General features: G+C 44.8%; 26 non-coding genes across 26 annotated transcripts in view; all 26 read right to left on the bottom strand.

The window, feature by feature from the left end:
- TRNAT-UGU (transfer RNA threonine (anticodon UGU)) overlaps window positions 1–45 on the bottom strand; it is a 73-nt gene extending 28 nt beyond the window's left edge. The window contains exon 1 of the tRNA in view: window positions 1–45. This exon is cut by the window's left edge and continues 28 nt beyond it. This is a non-coding gene — a tRNA (tRNA-Thr).
- A 100-nt stretch (window positions 46–145) lies between these two features.
- TRNAL-CAG (transfer RNA leucine (anticodon CAG)) lies at window positions 146–228 on the bottom strand. Its single transcript has one exon. It is a non-coding gene; the product is annotated as a tRNA-Leu (tRNA).
- A 612-nt stretch (window positions 229–840) lies between these two features.
- TRNAT-UGU (transfer RNA threonine (anticodon UGU)) lies at window positions 841–913 on the bottom strand. The gene has a single exon. It is a non-coding gene; the product is annotated as a tRNA-Thr (tRNA).
- Window positions 914–1012: 99 nt separating this feature from the next.
- Window positions 1013–1095, bottom strand: TRNAL-CAG (transfer RNA leucine (anticodon CAG)). Its single transcript has one exon. It is a non-coding gene; the product is annotated as a tRNA-Leu (tRNA).
- A 612-nt stretch (window positions 1096–1707) lies between these two features.
- On the bottom strand, window positions 1708–1780 carry TRNAT-UGU (transfer RNA threonine (anticodon UGU)). The gene has a single exon. It is a non-coding gene; the product is annotated as a tRNA-Thr (tRNA).
- Window positions 1781–1879: 99 nt separating this feature from the next.
- Window positions 1880–1962, bottom strand: TRNAL-CAG (transfer RNA leucine (anticodon CAG)). The gene has a single exon. It is a non-coding gene; the product is annotated as a tRNA-Leu (tRNA).
- A 613-nt stretch (window positions 1963–2575) lies between these two features.
- TRNAT-UGU (transfer RNA threonine (anticodon UGU)) lies at window positions 2576–2648 on the bottom strand. The gene has a single exon. It is a non-coding gene; the product is annotated as a tRNA-Thr (tRNA).
- Window positions 2649–2747: 99 nt separating this feature from the next.
- On the bottom strand, window positions 2748–2830 carry TRNAL-CAG (transfer RNA leucine (anticodon CAG)). Its single transcript has one exon. It is a non-coding gene; the product is annotated as a tRNA-Leu (tRNA).
- A 606-nt stretch (window positions 2831–3436) lies between these two features.
- On the bottom strand, window positions 3437–3509 carry TRNAT-UGU (transfer RNA threonine (anticodon UGU)). The gene has a single exon. It is a non-coding gene; the product is annotated as a tRNA-Thr (tRNA).
- Window positions 3510–3598: 89 nt separating this feature from the next.
- TRNAL-CAG (transfer RNA leucine (anticodon CAG)) lies at window positions 3599–3681 on the bottom strand. The gene has a single exon. It is a non-coding gene; the product is annotated as a tRNA-Leu (tRNA).
- A 785-nt stretch (window positions 3682–4466) lies between these two features.
- Window positions 4467–4549, bottom strand: TRNAL-CAG (transfer RNA leucine (anticodon CAG)). The gene has a single exon. It is a non-coding gene; the product is annotated as a tRNA-Leu (tRNA).
- A 613-nt stretch (window positions 4550–5162) lies between these two features.
- Window positions 5163–5235, bottom strand: TRNAT-UGU (transfer RNA threonine (anticodon UGU)). Its single transcript has one exon. It is a non-coding gene; the product is annotated as a tRNA-Thr (tRNA).
- A 795-nt stretch (window positions 5236–6030) lies between these two features.
- On the bottom strand, window positions 6031–6103 carry TRNAT-UGU (transfer RNA threonine (anticodon UGU)). Its single transcript has one exon. It is a non-coding gene; the product is annotated as a tRNA-Thr (tRNA).
- A 99-nt stretch (window positions 6104–6202) lies between these two features.
- On the bottom strand, window positions 6203–6285 carry TRNAL-CAG (transfer RNA leucine (anticodon CAG)). The gene has a single exon. It is a non-coding gene; the product is annotated as a tRNA-Leu (tRNA).
- Window positions 6286–6897: 612 nt separating this feature from the next.
- TRNAS-UGA (transfer RNA serine (anticodon UGA)) lies at window positions 6898–6970 on the bottom strand. The gene has a single exon. It is a non-coding gene; the product is annotated as a tRNA-Ser (tRNA).
- Window positions 6971–7059: 89 nt separating this feature from the next.
- On the bottom strand, window positions 7060–7142 carry TRNAL-CAG (transfer RNA leucine (anticodon CAG)). Its single transcript has one exon. It is a non-coding gene; the product is annotated as a tRNA-Leu (tRNA).
- Window positions 7143–7755: 613 nt separating this feature from the next.
- On the bottom strand, window positions 7756–7828 carry TRNAT-UGU (transfer RNA threonine (anticodon UGU)). Its single transcript has one exon. It is a non-coding gene; the product is annotated as a tRNA-Thr (tRNA).
- Window positions 7829–7927: 99 nt separating this feature from the next.
- On the bottom strand, window positions 7928–8010 carry TRNAL-CAG (transfer RNA leucine (anticodon CAG)). Its single transcript has one exon. It is a non-coding gene; the product is annotated as a tRNA-Leu (tRNA).
- A 613-nt stretch (window positions 8011–8623) lies between these two features.
- Window positions 8624–8696, bottom strand: TRNAT-UGU (transfer RNA threonine (anticodon UGU)). Its single transcript has one exon. It is a non-coding gene; the product is annotated as a tRNA-Thr (tRNA).
- Window positions 8697–9490: 794 nt separating this feature from the next.
- Window positions 9491–9563, bottom strand: TRNAT-UGU (transfer RNA threonine (anticodon UGU)). Its single transcript has one exon. It is a non-coding gene; the product is annotated as a tRNA-Thr (tRNA).
- Window positions 9564–9662: 99 nt separating this feature from the next.
- TRNAL-CAG (transfer RNA leucine (anticodon CAG)) lies at window positions 9663–9745 on the bottom strand. The gene has a single exon. It is a non-coding gene; the product is annotated as a tRNA-Leu (tRNA).
- A 613-nt stretch (window positions 9746–10358) lies between these two features.
- TRNAT-UGU (transfer RNA threonine (anticodon UGU)) lies at window positions 10359–10431 on the bottom strand. Its single transcript has one exon. It is a non-coding gene; the product is annotated as a tRNA-Thr (tRNA).
- A 794-nt stretch (window positions 10432–11225) lies between these two features.
- On the bottom strand, window positions 11226–11298 carry TRNAT-UGU (transfer RNA threonine (anticodon UGU)). Its single transcript has one exon. It is a non-coding gene; the product is annotated as a tRNA-Thr (tRNA).
- Window positions 11299–11397: 99 nt separating this feature from the next.
- Window positions 11398–11480, bottom strand: TRNAL-CAG (transfer RNA leucine (anticodon CAG)). The gene has a single exon. It is a non-coding gene; the product is annotated as a tRNA-Leu (tRNA).
- Window positions 11481–12093: 613 nt separating this feature from the next.
- TRNAT-UGU (transfer RNA threonine (anticodon UGU)) lies at window positions 12094–12166 on the bottom strand. Its single transcript has one exon. It is a non-coding gene; the product is annotated as a tRNA-Thr (tRNA).
- Window positions 12167–12265: 99 nt separating this feature from the next.
- Window positions 12266–12348, bottom strand: TRNAL-CAG (transfer RNA leucine (anticodon CAG)). Its single transcript has one exon. It is a non-coding gene; the product is annotated as a tRNA-Leu (tRNA).
- Between the last annotated feature and the right edge of the window lie 457 nt (window positions 12349–12805).

Genomic DNA, 12805 nt, shown 5'->3' with positions numbered 1-12805 from the left:
CTCTGGTTTACAAGACCAGTGCTCTAACCCCTGAGCTATGGAGCCCTATTATTTTTCATGTTGGATAGCATTTTTTTTGCACTAGAGCTAGAGCGCTAAAGGAGCAAGAGAACCTAAAGAGCAAGCTGTGAAAAGCTGAAACTGCTTTCAGAAGTGGGATTCGAACCCACGCCTCCAGTGGAGACTGCGACCTGAACGCAGCGCCTTAGACTGCTCGGCCATCCTGACCTGTTGAGGAGTGCTTTAGCAAGATCCCGTGATGCTCATATGTAGTCTAATGTGCTGCTATCTCTGCGGAGGCCTACGTCTCAACGTTTTGGCTTCATGTCGCTCTTCCGCCTGGAGCTCAAGGAACAAAAGAAATCTGTTGAACGTCATATGATGGAGAAAATGCTCTACAACAAGCCTCACCCTTTTCACCTTTTTCTTGCTACCTTCCTCATGTACAAAGCATTGGAAGAAAAATACAAAGACACATGTTAAAAGTGCAAAAGTAGTATCTTAATACAAGGATACGCAGATAGCCAGCGTCTTGCAGTTAGCAAGATATCTCTCTTTGCTTGAATTGCACTTTTCTTTCCATGCGGATAGCGAGCGTCTTGCAGTTAGTAATATATCTGTTTGCTTGAATTGCACTTTTCTTTCCATGCAGAATTAGAGAGCAAGTCTTTGTAGCAGATGTTATCTCTTTCAAGATGTGGTGAAATTCAAGTTGTCCTAACCATTAAATTTCATTATCTCGAGGCCTTCATATAGTCATAACCTTACGTTACCTTGGGCCTTTTGGGGAAAAATCTAATTATGCCAATTTGCGAGCTACGGTTCCCGAAAATGGCAGAAAGGCCCCAGCGAGATTTGAACTCGCGACCTCTGGTTTACAAGACCAGTGCTCTAACCCCTGAGCTATGGAGCCCTATTTTTCTAATGTTGGACAGCATTTTTTTTGCACTAGAGCTAGAGCGCTAAAGGAGCAAGAGAACCTAAAGAGCAAGCTGTGAAAAGCTGAAACTGCTGTCAGAAGTGGGATTCGAACCCACGCCTCCAGTGGAGACTGCGACCTGAACGCAGCGCCTTAGACCGCTCGGCCATCCTGACCTGTTGAGGAGTGCTTTAGCAAGATCCCGTGATGCTCATATGTAGTCTAATGTGCTGCTATCTCTGCGGAGGCCTACGTGTCAACGTTTAGGCTTCATGTCACTCTTCCGCCTGGAGCTCAAGGAACAAAAGAAATCTGTTGAACGTCACATGATGGAGAAAATGCTCTACAACAAGCCTCACCCTTTTCACCTTTTTCTTGCTACCTTCCTCATGTACAAAGCATTGGAAGAAAAATACAAAGACACATGTTAAAAGTGCAAAAGTAGTATCTTAATACAAGGATACGCAGATAGCCAGCGTCTTGCAGTTAGCAAGATATCTCTCTTTGCTTGAATTGCACTTTTCTTTCCATGCGGATAGCGAGCGTCTTGCAGTTAGTAATATATCTGTTTGCTTGAATTGCACTTTTCTTTCCATGCAGAATTAGAGAGCAAGTCTTTGTAGCAGATGTTATCTCTTTCAAGATGTGGTGAAATTCAAGTTGTCCTAACCATTAAATTTCATTATCTCGAGGCCTTCATATAGTCATAACCTTACGTTACCTTGGGCCTTTTGGGGAAAAATCTAATTATGCCAATTTGCGAGCTACGGTTCCCGAAAATGGCAGAAAGGCCCCAGCGAGATTTGAACTCGCGACCTCTGGTTTACAAGACCAGTGCTCTAACCCCTGAGCTATGGAGCCCTATTTTTCTAATGTTGGACAGCATTTTTTTTGCACTAGAGCTAGAGCGCTAAAGGAGCAAGAGAACCTAAAGAGCAAGCTGTGAAAAGCTGAAACTGCTGTCAGAAGTGGGATTCGAACCCACGCCTCCAGTGGAGACTGCGACCTGAACGCAGCGCCTTAGACCGCTCGGCCATCCTGACCTGTTGAGGAGTGCTTTAGCAAGATCCCGTGATGCTCATATGTAGTCTAATGTGCTGCTATCTCTGCGGAGGCCTACGTGTCAACGTTTAGGCTTCATGTCACTCTTCCGCCTGGAGCTCAAGGAACAAAAGAAATCTGTTGAACGTCACATGATGGAGAAAATGCTCTACAACAAGCCTCACCCTTTTCACCTTTTTCTTGCTACCTTCCTCATGTACAAAGCATTGGAAGAAAAATACAAAGACACATGTTAAAAGTGCAAAAGTAGTATCTTAATACAAGGATACCCAGATATCCAGCGTCTTGCAGTTAGCAAGATATCTCTCTTTGCTTGAATTGCACTTTTCTTTCCATGCGGATAGCGAGCGTCTTGCAGTTAGCAAGATATCTGTTTGCTTGATTTGCACTCTTCTTTCCATGCAGAATTAGAGAGCGAGTCTTTGTAGCAGATGTTATCTCTTTCAAGATGTGGGGAAATTCAAGTTGTCCTAACCTTTAGATTTCATAATCTCGAGGCCTTCATATAGTCATAACCTAACCGTTACCTTGGGCCTTTTGGGGAAAAATCTAATTATGCCAAATTGCGAGCTACGGTTCCCGAAAACGGCAGAAAGGCCCCAGCGAGATTTGAACTCGCGACCCCTGCTTTACAAGACCAGTGCTCTAACCCCTGAGCTATGGAGCCCTGTTTTTCAAATTTTGGACAGCATTTTTTTTGCACTAGAGCTAGAGCGCTAAAGGAGCAAGAGAACCTAAAGAGCAAGCTGTGAAAAGCTGAAACTGCTGTCAGAAGTGGGATTCGAACCCACGCCTCCAGTGGAGACTGCGACCTGAACGCAGCGCCTTAGACCGCTCGGTCATCTTGACCTGTTGAGGAGTGCTTCAGCAAGATCCCGTGATGCTCATATGTAGTCTAATGTGCTGCTATCTCTGCGGAGGCCTACGTGTCAACGTTTTGGCTTCATGTCGCTCTTCCGCCTGGAGCTCAAGGAACAAAAGTAATCTGTTGAACGTCACATGATGGAGAAAATGCTCTACAACAAGCCTCACCCTTTTCACCTTTTTCTTGCTGCCTTCCTCATGTACAAAGCATTGGAAGAAAAATACAAAGACACATGTTAAAAGTGCAAAAGTAGTATCCTAATACAAGGACACGCAGATAGCCAGCGTCTTGCAGTTAGCAAGCTCTTTGCTTGAATTGCACTTTTCTTTCCATGCGGATAGCGAGCGTCTTGCAGTTAGCAAGATATCTGTTTGCTTGAATTGCACTCTTCTTTCCATGCAGAATTAGAGAGCGAGTCTTTGTAGCAGATGTTATCTCTTTCAAGATGTGGGGAAATTCAAGTTGTCCTAACCTTTAGATTTCATCATCTCGAGGCCTTCATATAGTCATAACCTTACGTTACCTTGGGCCTTTTGGGGAAAAATCTAATTATGCCAATTTGCGAGCTACGGTTCCCGAAAACGGAAGAAAGGCCCCAGCGAGATTTGAACTCGCGACCCCTGGTTTACAAGACCATTGCTCTAACTCCTGAGCTATGGAGCCCTGCTTTTCAAATTTTGGACAGCATTTTTTTTGCACTAGAGCTAGAGCGCTAAAGGAGCAAGAGAACCTAAAGAGCAAGCTGTAACTGCTGTCAGAAGTGGGATTCGAACCCACGCCTCCAGTGGAGACTGCGACCTGAACGCAGCGCCTTAGACCGCTCGGACATCCGGACCTGATGAAGAGTGCTTCAGCAAGATCCCGTGATGCTCATATGTAGTCTAATGTGCTGCTATCTCTGCGGAGGCCTACGTCTCAACGTTTTGGCTTCATGTCGCTCTTCCGCCTGGAGCTCAAGGAACAAAAGAAATCTGTTGAACGTCACATGATGGAGAAAATGCTCTACAACAAGCCTCACCCTTTTCACCTTTTTCTTGCTACCTTCCTCATGTACAAAGCATTGGAAGAAAAATACAAAGACACATGTTAAAAGTGCAAAAGTAGTATCCTAATACAAGGACACGCAGATAGCCAGCGTCTTGCAGTTAGCAAGATATCTCTCTTTGCTTGAATTGCACTTTTCTTTCCATGCGGATAGCGAGCGTCTTGCAGTTAGCAAGATATCTGTTTGCTTGAATTGCACTCTTCTTTCCATGCAGAATTAGAGAGCGAGTCTTTGTAGCAGATGTTATCTCTTTCAAGATGTGGGGAAATTCAAGTTGTTCTAACCTTTAGATTTCATAATCTCGAGGCTTTCATATAGTCATAACCTAACCGTTACCTTGGGCCTTTTGGGAAAAAATCTAATTATGCCAATTTGCGAGCTACGGTTCCCGAAAACAGAAGAAAAGCCCCACCAAGATTTGAACTCGCGACCCCTGGTTTACAAGACCAGTGCTCTAACCCCTGAGCTATGGAGCCCTGTTTTTCAAATTTTGGACAGCATTTTTTTTGCACTAGAGCTAGAGCGCTAAAGGAGCAAGAGAACCTAAAGAGCAAGCTGTGAAAAGCTGAAACTGCTGTCAGAATTGGGATTCGAACCCACGCCTCCAGTGGAGACTGCGACCTGAACGCAGCGCCTTAGACCGCTCAGCCATCCTGACCTGTTGAGGAGTGCTTCAGCAAGATCCCTTGACGCTCATATGTAGTCTAATGTGCTGCTATCTCTGCAGAGGCCTACGTCTCAACGTTTTGGCTTCATGTCGCTCTTCCGCCTGGAGCTCAAGGAACAAAAGTAATCTGTTGAACGTCACATGATGGAGAAAATGCTCTACAACAAGCCTCACCCTTTTCACCTTTTTCTTGCTACCTTCCTCATGTACAAAGCATTGGAAGAAAAATACAAAGACACATGTTAAAAGTGCAAAAGTAGTATCTTAATACAAGGACACGCAGATATCCAGCATCTTGCAGTTAGCAAGATATCTCTCTTTGCTTGAATTGCACTTTTCTTTCCATGCGGATAGCGAGCGTCTTGCAGTTAGCAAGATATCTGTTTGCTTGAATTGCACTCTTCTTTCCATGCAGAATTAGAGAGCGAGTCTTTGTAGCAGATGTTATCTCTTTCAAGATGTGGGGAAATTCAAGTTGTCCTAACCTTTAGATTTCATAATCTCGAGGCCTTCATATAGTCATAACCTAACCGTTACCTTGGGCCTTTTGGGGAAAAATCTAATTATGCCAATTTGCGAGCTATGGTTCCCGAAAATGGCAGAAAGGCCCCAGCGAGATTTGAACTCGCGACCCCTGGTTTACAAGACCAGTGCTCTAACCCCTGAGCTATGGAGCCCTGTTTTTCTAATTTTGGACAGCATTTTTTTTGAACTAGAGCTAGAGCGCTAAAGGAGCAAGAGAACCTAAAGAGCAAGCTGTGAAAAGCTGAAACTGCTGTCAGTAGTGAGATTCGAACCCACGCCTCCAGTGGAGACTGCGACCTGAACGCAGCGCCTTAGACCGCTCGGTCATCCTGACCTGTTGAGGAGTGCTTCAGCAAGATCCCATGAGGCTCATATGTAGTCTAATGTGCTGCTATCTCTGCGGAGGCCTACGTGTCAACGTTTTGGCTTCATGTCGCTCTTCCGCCTGGAGCTCAAGGAACAAAAGTAATCTGTTGAACGTCACATGATGGAGAAAATGCTCTACAACAAGCCTCACCCTTTTCACCTTTTTCTTGCTACCTTCCTCATGTACAAAGCATTGGAAGAAAAATACAAAGACACATGTTAAAAGTGAAAAAGTAGTATCCTAATGCAAGGACACGCAGATAGCCAGCATCTTGCAGTTAGCAAGATATCTCTCTTTGCTTGAATTGCACTTTTCTTTCCATGCGGATAGCGAGCGTCTTGCAGTTAGCAAGATATCTGTTTGCTTGAATTGCACTCTTCTTTCCATGCAGAATTAGAGAGCGAGTCTTTGTAGCAGATGTTATCTCTTTCAAGATGTGGGGAAATTCAAGTTGTGCTAACCTTTAGATTTCATAATCTCGAGGCCTTCATATAGTCATAACCTAACCGTTACCTTGGGCCTTTTGGGGAAAAATCTAATTATGCCAATTTGCGAGCTACGGTTCCCGAAAACGGCAGAAAGGCCCCAGTGAGATTTGAACTCGCGACCCCTGGTTTACAAGACCAGTGCTCTAACCCCTGAGCTATGGAGCCCTGTTTTTCTAATTTTGGACAGCATTTTTTTTGCACTAGAGCTAGAGCGCTAAAGGAGCAAGAGAACCTAAAGAGCAAGCTGTGAAAAGCTGAAACTGCTGTCAGAAGTGGGATTCGAACCCACGCCTCCGGTGGAGACTGCGACCTGAACGCAGCGCCTTAGACCGCTCGGCCATCTTGACCTGTGGAGGAATGCTTTAGCAAGATCCCGTGATGCTCATATGTTGTCTAATGTGCTGCTATCTCTGCGGAGGCCTACGTGTCAACGTTTAGGCTTCATGTCACTCTTCCGCCTGGAGCTCAAGGAACAAAAGAAATCTGTTGAACGTCACATGATGGAGAAAATGCTCTACAACAAGCCTCACCCTTTTCACCTTTTTCTTGCTACCTTCCTCATGTACAAAGCATTGGAAGAAAAATACAAAGACACATGTTAAAAGTGCAAAAGTAGTATCTTAATACAAGGACACGCAGATATCCAGCGTCTTGCAGTTAGCAAGATATCTCTCTTTGCTTGAATTGCACTTTTCTTTCCATGCAGATAGCGAGCGTCTTGCAGTTAGCAAGATATCTGTTTGCTTGAATTGCACTCTTCTTTCCATGCAGAATTAGAGAGCGAGTCTTTGTAGCAGATGTTATCTCTTTCAAGATGTGGGGAAATTCAAGTTGTCCTAACCTTTAGATTTCATCATCTCGAGGCCTTCATATAGTCATAACCTTACGTTACCTTGGGCCTTTTGGGGAAAAATCTAATTATGCCAATTTGCGAGCTACGGTTCCCGAAAACGGAAGAAAGGCCCCAGCGAGATTTGAACTCGCGACCCCTGGTTTTCAAGACCAGTGCTCTAACCCCTGAGCTATGGAGCCCTGCTTTTCAAATTTTGGACAGCATTTTTTTTGCACTAGAGCTAGAGCGCTAAAGGAGCAAGAGAACCTAAAGAGCAAGCTGTAACTGCTGTCAGAAGTGGGATTCGAACCCACGCCTCCAGTGGAGACTGCGACCTGAACGCAGCGCCTTAGACCGCTCGGACATCCGGACCTGATGAGGTGTGCTTCAGCAAGATCCCGTGATGCTCATATGTAGTCTAATGTGCTGCTATCTCTGCGGAGGCCTACGTCTCAACGTTTTGGCTTCATGTCGCTCTTCCGCCTGGAGCTCAAGGAACAAAAGAAATCTGTTGAACGTCACATGATGGAGAAAATGCTCTACAACAAGCCTCACCCTTTTCACCTTTTTCTTGCTACCTTCCTCATGTACAAAGCATTGGAAGAAAAATACAAAGACACATGTTAAAAGTGCAAAAGTAGTATCCTAATACAAGGACACGCAGATAGCCAGCGTCTTGCAGTTAGCAAGATATCTCTCTTTGCTTGAATTGCACTTTTCTTTCCATGCGGATAGCGAGCGTCTTGCAGTTAGCAAGATATCTGTTTGCTTGAATTGCACTCTTCTTTCCATGCAGAATTAGAGAGCGAGTCTTTGTAGCAGATGTTATCTCTTTCAAGATGTGGGGAAATTCAAGTTGTTCTAACCTTTAGATTTCATAATCTTGAGGCTTTCATATAGTCATAACCTAACCGTTACCTTGGGCCTTTTGGGGAAAAATCTAATTATGCCAATTTGCGAGCTACGGTTCCCGAAAACAGAAGAAAAGCCCCAGCGAGATTTGAACTCGCAACCCCTGGTTTACAAGACCAGTGCTCTAACCCCTGAGCTATGGAGCCCTGCTTTTCAAATTTTGGACAGCATTTTTTTTGCACTAGAGCTAGAGCGCTAAAGGAGCAAGAGAACCTAAAGAGCAAGCTGTGAAAAGCTGAAACTGCTGTCGGAAGTGGGATTCGAACCCACGCCTCCAGTGGAGACTGCGACCTGAACGCAGCGCCTTAGACCGCTCAGCCATCCTGACCTGTTGTGGAGTGCTTCAGCAAGATCCCTTGACGCTCATATGTAGTCTAATGTGCTGCTATCTCTGCAGAGGCCTACGTCTCAACGTTTTGGCTTCATGTCGCTCTTCCGCCTGGAGCTCAAGGAACAAAAGTAATCTGTTGAACGTCACATGATGGAGAAAATGCTCTATAACAAGCCTCACCCTTTTCACCTTTTTCTTGCTACCTTCCTCATGTACAAAGCATTGGAAGAAAAATACAAAGACACATGTTAAAAGTGCAAAAGTAATATCCTAATACAAGGACACGCAGATAGCCAGCGTCTTGCAGTTAGCAAGATATCTCTCTTTGCTTGAATTGCACTTTTCTTTCCATGCGGATAGCGAGCGTCTTGCAGATAGCAAGATATCTGTTTGCTTGAATTGCACTCTTCTTTCCATGCAGAATTAGAGAGCGAGTCTTTGTAGCAGATGTTATCTCTTTCAAGATGTGGGGAAATTCAAGTTGTCCTAACCTTTAGATTTCATAATCTCGAGGCCTTCATATAGTCATAACCTAACCGTTACCTTGGGCCTTTTGGGGAAAAATCTAATTATGTCAATTTGCGAGCTACGGTTCCCGAAAACGGCAGAAAGGCCCCAGCGAGATTTGAACTCGCGACCCCTGGTTTACAAGACCAGTGCTCTAACCCCTGAGCTATGGAGCCCTGTTTTTCTAATTTTGGACAGCATTTTTTTTGCACTAAAGCTAGAGCGCTAAAGGAGCAAGAGAACCTAAAGAGCAAGCTGTGAAAAGCTGAAACTGCTGTCAGAAGTGGGATTCGAACCCACGCCTCCAGTGGAGACTGCTACCTGAACGCAGCGCCTTTGACCGCTTGGTCATCCTGACCTGTTGAGGAGTGCTTCAGCAAGATCCCGTGAGGCTCATATGTAGTCTAATGTGCTGCTATCTCTGCGGAGGCCTACGTGTCAACGTTTTGGCTTCATGTCGCTCTTCCGCCTGGAGCTCAAGGAACAAAAGAAATCTGTTGAACGTCACATGATGGAGAAAATGCTCTACAACAAGCCTCACCCTTTTCACCTTTTTCTTGCTACCTTCCTCATGTACAAAGCATTGGAAGAAAAATACAAAGACACATGTTAAAAGTGCAAAAGTAGTATCCTAATACAAGGACACGCAGATAGGCAGCGTCTTGCAGTTAGCAAGATATCTCTCTTTGCTTGAATTGCACTTTTCTTTCCATGCGGATAGCGAGCGTCTAGCAGTTAGCAAGATATCTGTTTGCTTGAATTGCACTCTTCTTTCCATGCAGAATTAGAGAGCGAGTGTTTGTAGCAGATGTTATCTCTTTCAAGATGTGGTGAAATTCAAGTTGTCCTAACCATTAAATTTCATCATCTCGAGGCCTTCATATAGTCATAAGCTTACGTTACCTTGGGCCTTTTGGGGGAAAATCTAATTATGCCAATTTGCGAGCTACGGTTCCCGAAAATGGCAGAAAGGCCCCAGCGAGATTTAAACTCGCGACCTCTGGTTTACAAGACCAGTGCTCTAACCCCTGAGCTATGGAGCCCTATTTTTCTAATGTTGGACAGCATTTTTTTTGCACTAGAGCTAGAGCGCTAAAGGAGCAAGAGAACCTAAAGAGCAAGCTGTGAAAAGCTGAAACTGCTGTCAGAAGTGGGATTCGAACCCACGCCTCCAGTGGAGGCTGCGACCTGAACGCAGCGCCTTAGACCGCTCGGCCATCCTGACCTGTTGAGGAGTGCTTTAGCAAGATCCCGTGATGCTCATATGTAGTCTAATGTGCTGCTATCTCTGCGGAGGCCTACGTGTCAACGTTTAGGCTTCATGTCACTCTTCCGCCTGGAGCTCAAGGAACAAAAGAAATCTGTTGAACGTCACATGATGGAGAAAATGCTCTACAACAAGCCTCACCCTTTTCACCTTTTTCTTGCTACCTTCCTCATGTACAAAGCATTGGAAGAAAAATACAAAGACACATGTTAAAAGTGCAAAAGTAGTATCTTAATACAAGGATACGCAGATATCCAGCGTCTTGCAGTTAGCAAGATATCTCTCTTTGCTTGAATTGCACTTTTCTTTCCATGCGGATAGCGAGCGTCTTGCAGTTAGCAAGATATCTGTTTGCTTGATTTGCACTCTTCTTTCCATGCAGAATTAGAGAGCGAGTCTTTGTAGCAGATGTTATCTCTTTCAAGATGTGGGGAAATTCAAGTTGTCCTAACCTTTAGATTTCATAATCTCGAGGCCTTCATATAGTCATAACCTAACCGTTACCTTGGGCCTTTTGGGGAAAAATCTAATTATGTCAATTTGCGAGCTACGGTTCCCGAAAACGGCAGAAAGGCCCCAGCGAGATTTGAACTCGCGACCCCTGGTTTACAAGACCAGTGCTCTAACCCCTGAGCTATGGAGCCCTGTTTTTCTAATGTTGGACAGCATTTTTTTTGCACTAGAGCTAGAGCGCTAAAGGAGCAAGAGAACCTAAAGAGCAAGCTGTGAAAAGCTGAAACTGCTTTCAGTTGTGGGATTCGAACCCACGCCTCCAGTGGAGACTGCAACCTGAACGCAGCGCCTTAGACCGCTCGGTCATCCTGACCTGTTGAGGAGTGCTTCAGCAAGATCCCGTGAGGCTCATATGTAGTCTAATGTGCTGCTATCTCTGCGGAGGCCTACGTGTCAACGTTTTGGCTTCATGTCACTCTTCCGCCTGGAGCTCAAGGAACAAAAGTAATCTGTTGAACGTCACATGATGGAGAAAATGCTCTACAACAAGCCTCACCCTTTTCACCTTTTTCTTGCTACCTTCCTCATGTACAAAGCATTGGAAGAAAAATACAAAGACACATGTTAAAAGTGCAAAAGTAGTTTCCTAATACAAGGACACGCAGATAGCCAGCGTCTTGCAGTTAGCAAGATATCTCTCTTTGCTTGAATTGCACTTTTCTTTCCATGCGGATAGCGAGCGTCTTGCAGTTAGCAAGATATCTGTTTGCTTGAATTGCACTCTTCTTTCCATGCAGAATTAGAGAGCGAGTGTTTGTAGCAGATGTTATCTCTTTCAAGATGTGGTGAAATTCAAGTTGTCCTAACCATTAAATTTCATCATCTCGAGGCCTTCATATAGTCATAACCTTACGTTACCTTGGGCCTTTTGGGGGAAAATCTAATTATGCCAATTTGCGAGCTACGGTTCCCGAAAATGGCAGAAAGGCCCCAGCGAGATTTGAACTCGTGACCCCTGGTTTACAAGACCAGTGCTCTAACCCCTGAGCTATGGAGCCCTGTTTTTCTAATGTTGGACAGCATTTTTTTTGCACTAGAGCTAGAGCGCTAAAGGAGCAAGAGAACCTAAAGAGCAAGCTGTGAAAAGCTGAAACTGCTGTCAGAAGTGGGATTCGAACCCACGCCTCCAGTGGAGACTGCGACCTGAACGCAGCGCCTTAGACCGCTCGGCCATCCTGACCTGTTGAGGAGCGCTTTAGCAAGATCCTGTGATGCTCATATGTAGTCTAATGTGCTGCTATCTCTGCGGAGGAATACGTGTCAATGTTTAGGCTTCATGTCACTCTTCCGCCTGGAGCTCAAGGAACAAAAGAAATCTGTTGAACGTCACATGATGGAGAAAATGCTCTACAACAAGCCTCACCCTTTGCACCTTTTTCTTGCTACCTTTCTCATGTACAAAGCATTGGAAGAAAAATACAAAGACACATGTTAAAAGTGCAAAAGTAGTATCTTAATACAAGGACACGCAGATATCCAGCGTCTTGCAGTTAGCAAGATATCTCTCTTTGCTTGAATTGCACTTTTCTTTCCATGCGGATAGCGAGCGTCTTGCAGTTAGCAAGATATCTGTTTGCTTGAATTGCACTCTTCTTTCCATGCAGAATTAGAGAGCGAGTCTTTGTAGCAGATGTTATCTCTTTCAAGATGTGGGGAAATTCAACTTGTCCTAACCTTTAGATTTCATAATCTCGAGGCCTTCATATAGTCATAACCTAACCATTACCTTGGGCCTTTTGGGGAAAAATCTAATTATGCCAATTTGCGAGCTACGGTTCCTGAAAACGGCAGAAAGGCCCCAGCGAGATTTGAACTCGCGACCCCTGGTTTACAAGACCAGTGCTCTAACCCCTGAGCTATGGAGCCCTGTTTTTCTAATTTTGGACAGCATTTTTTTTGCACTAGAGCTAGAGCGCTAAAGGAGCAAGAGAACCTAAAGAGCAAGCTGTGAAAAGCTGAAACTGCTGTCAGTAGTGGGATTCGAACCCACGCCTCCAGTGGAGACTGCGACCTGAACGCAGCGCCTTAGACCGCTCGGTCATCCTGACCTGTCGAGGAGTGCTTCAGCAAGATCCCGTGAGGCTCATATGTAGTCTAATGTGCTGCTATCTCTGCGGAGGCCTACGTCTCAACGTTTTGGCTTCATGTCGCTCTTCCGCCTGGAGCTCAAGGAACAAAAGTAATCTGTTGAACGTCACATGATGGAGAAAATGCTCTACAACAAGCCTCACCCTTTTCACCTTTTTCTTGCTACCTTCCTCATGTACAAAGCATTGGAAGAAAAATACAAAGACACATGTTAAAAGTGCAAAAGTAGTATCTTAATACAATGATACGCAGATATCCAGCGTCTTGCAGTTAGCAAGATATCTCTCTTTGCTTGAATTGCACTTTTCTTTCCATGCGGATAGCGAGCGTCTTGCAGTTAGCAAGATATCTCTCTTTGCTTGAATTGCACTTTTCTTTCCATGCGGATAGCGAGCGTCTTGCAGTTAGCAAGATATC

Source organism: Staurois parvus, unplaced genomic scaffold, assembly GCF_062004578.1.
Source record: "Staurois parvus isolate SC_StPar_1 unplaced genomic scaffold, SC_StPar_1.0 ptg000151l, whole genome shotgun sequence".
NCBI lineage: Eukaryota > Metazoa > Chordata > Amphibia > Anura > Ranidae > Staurois > Staurois parvus.
The sequence above is the reverse complement of the archived record's forward strand: the minus strand, read 5'-3'. Positions and strand labels throughout refer to the sequence as shown.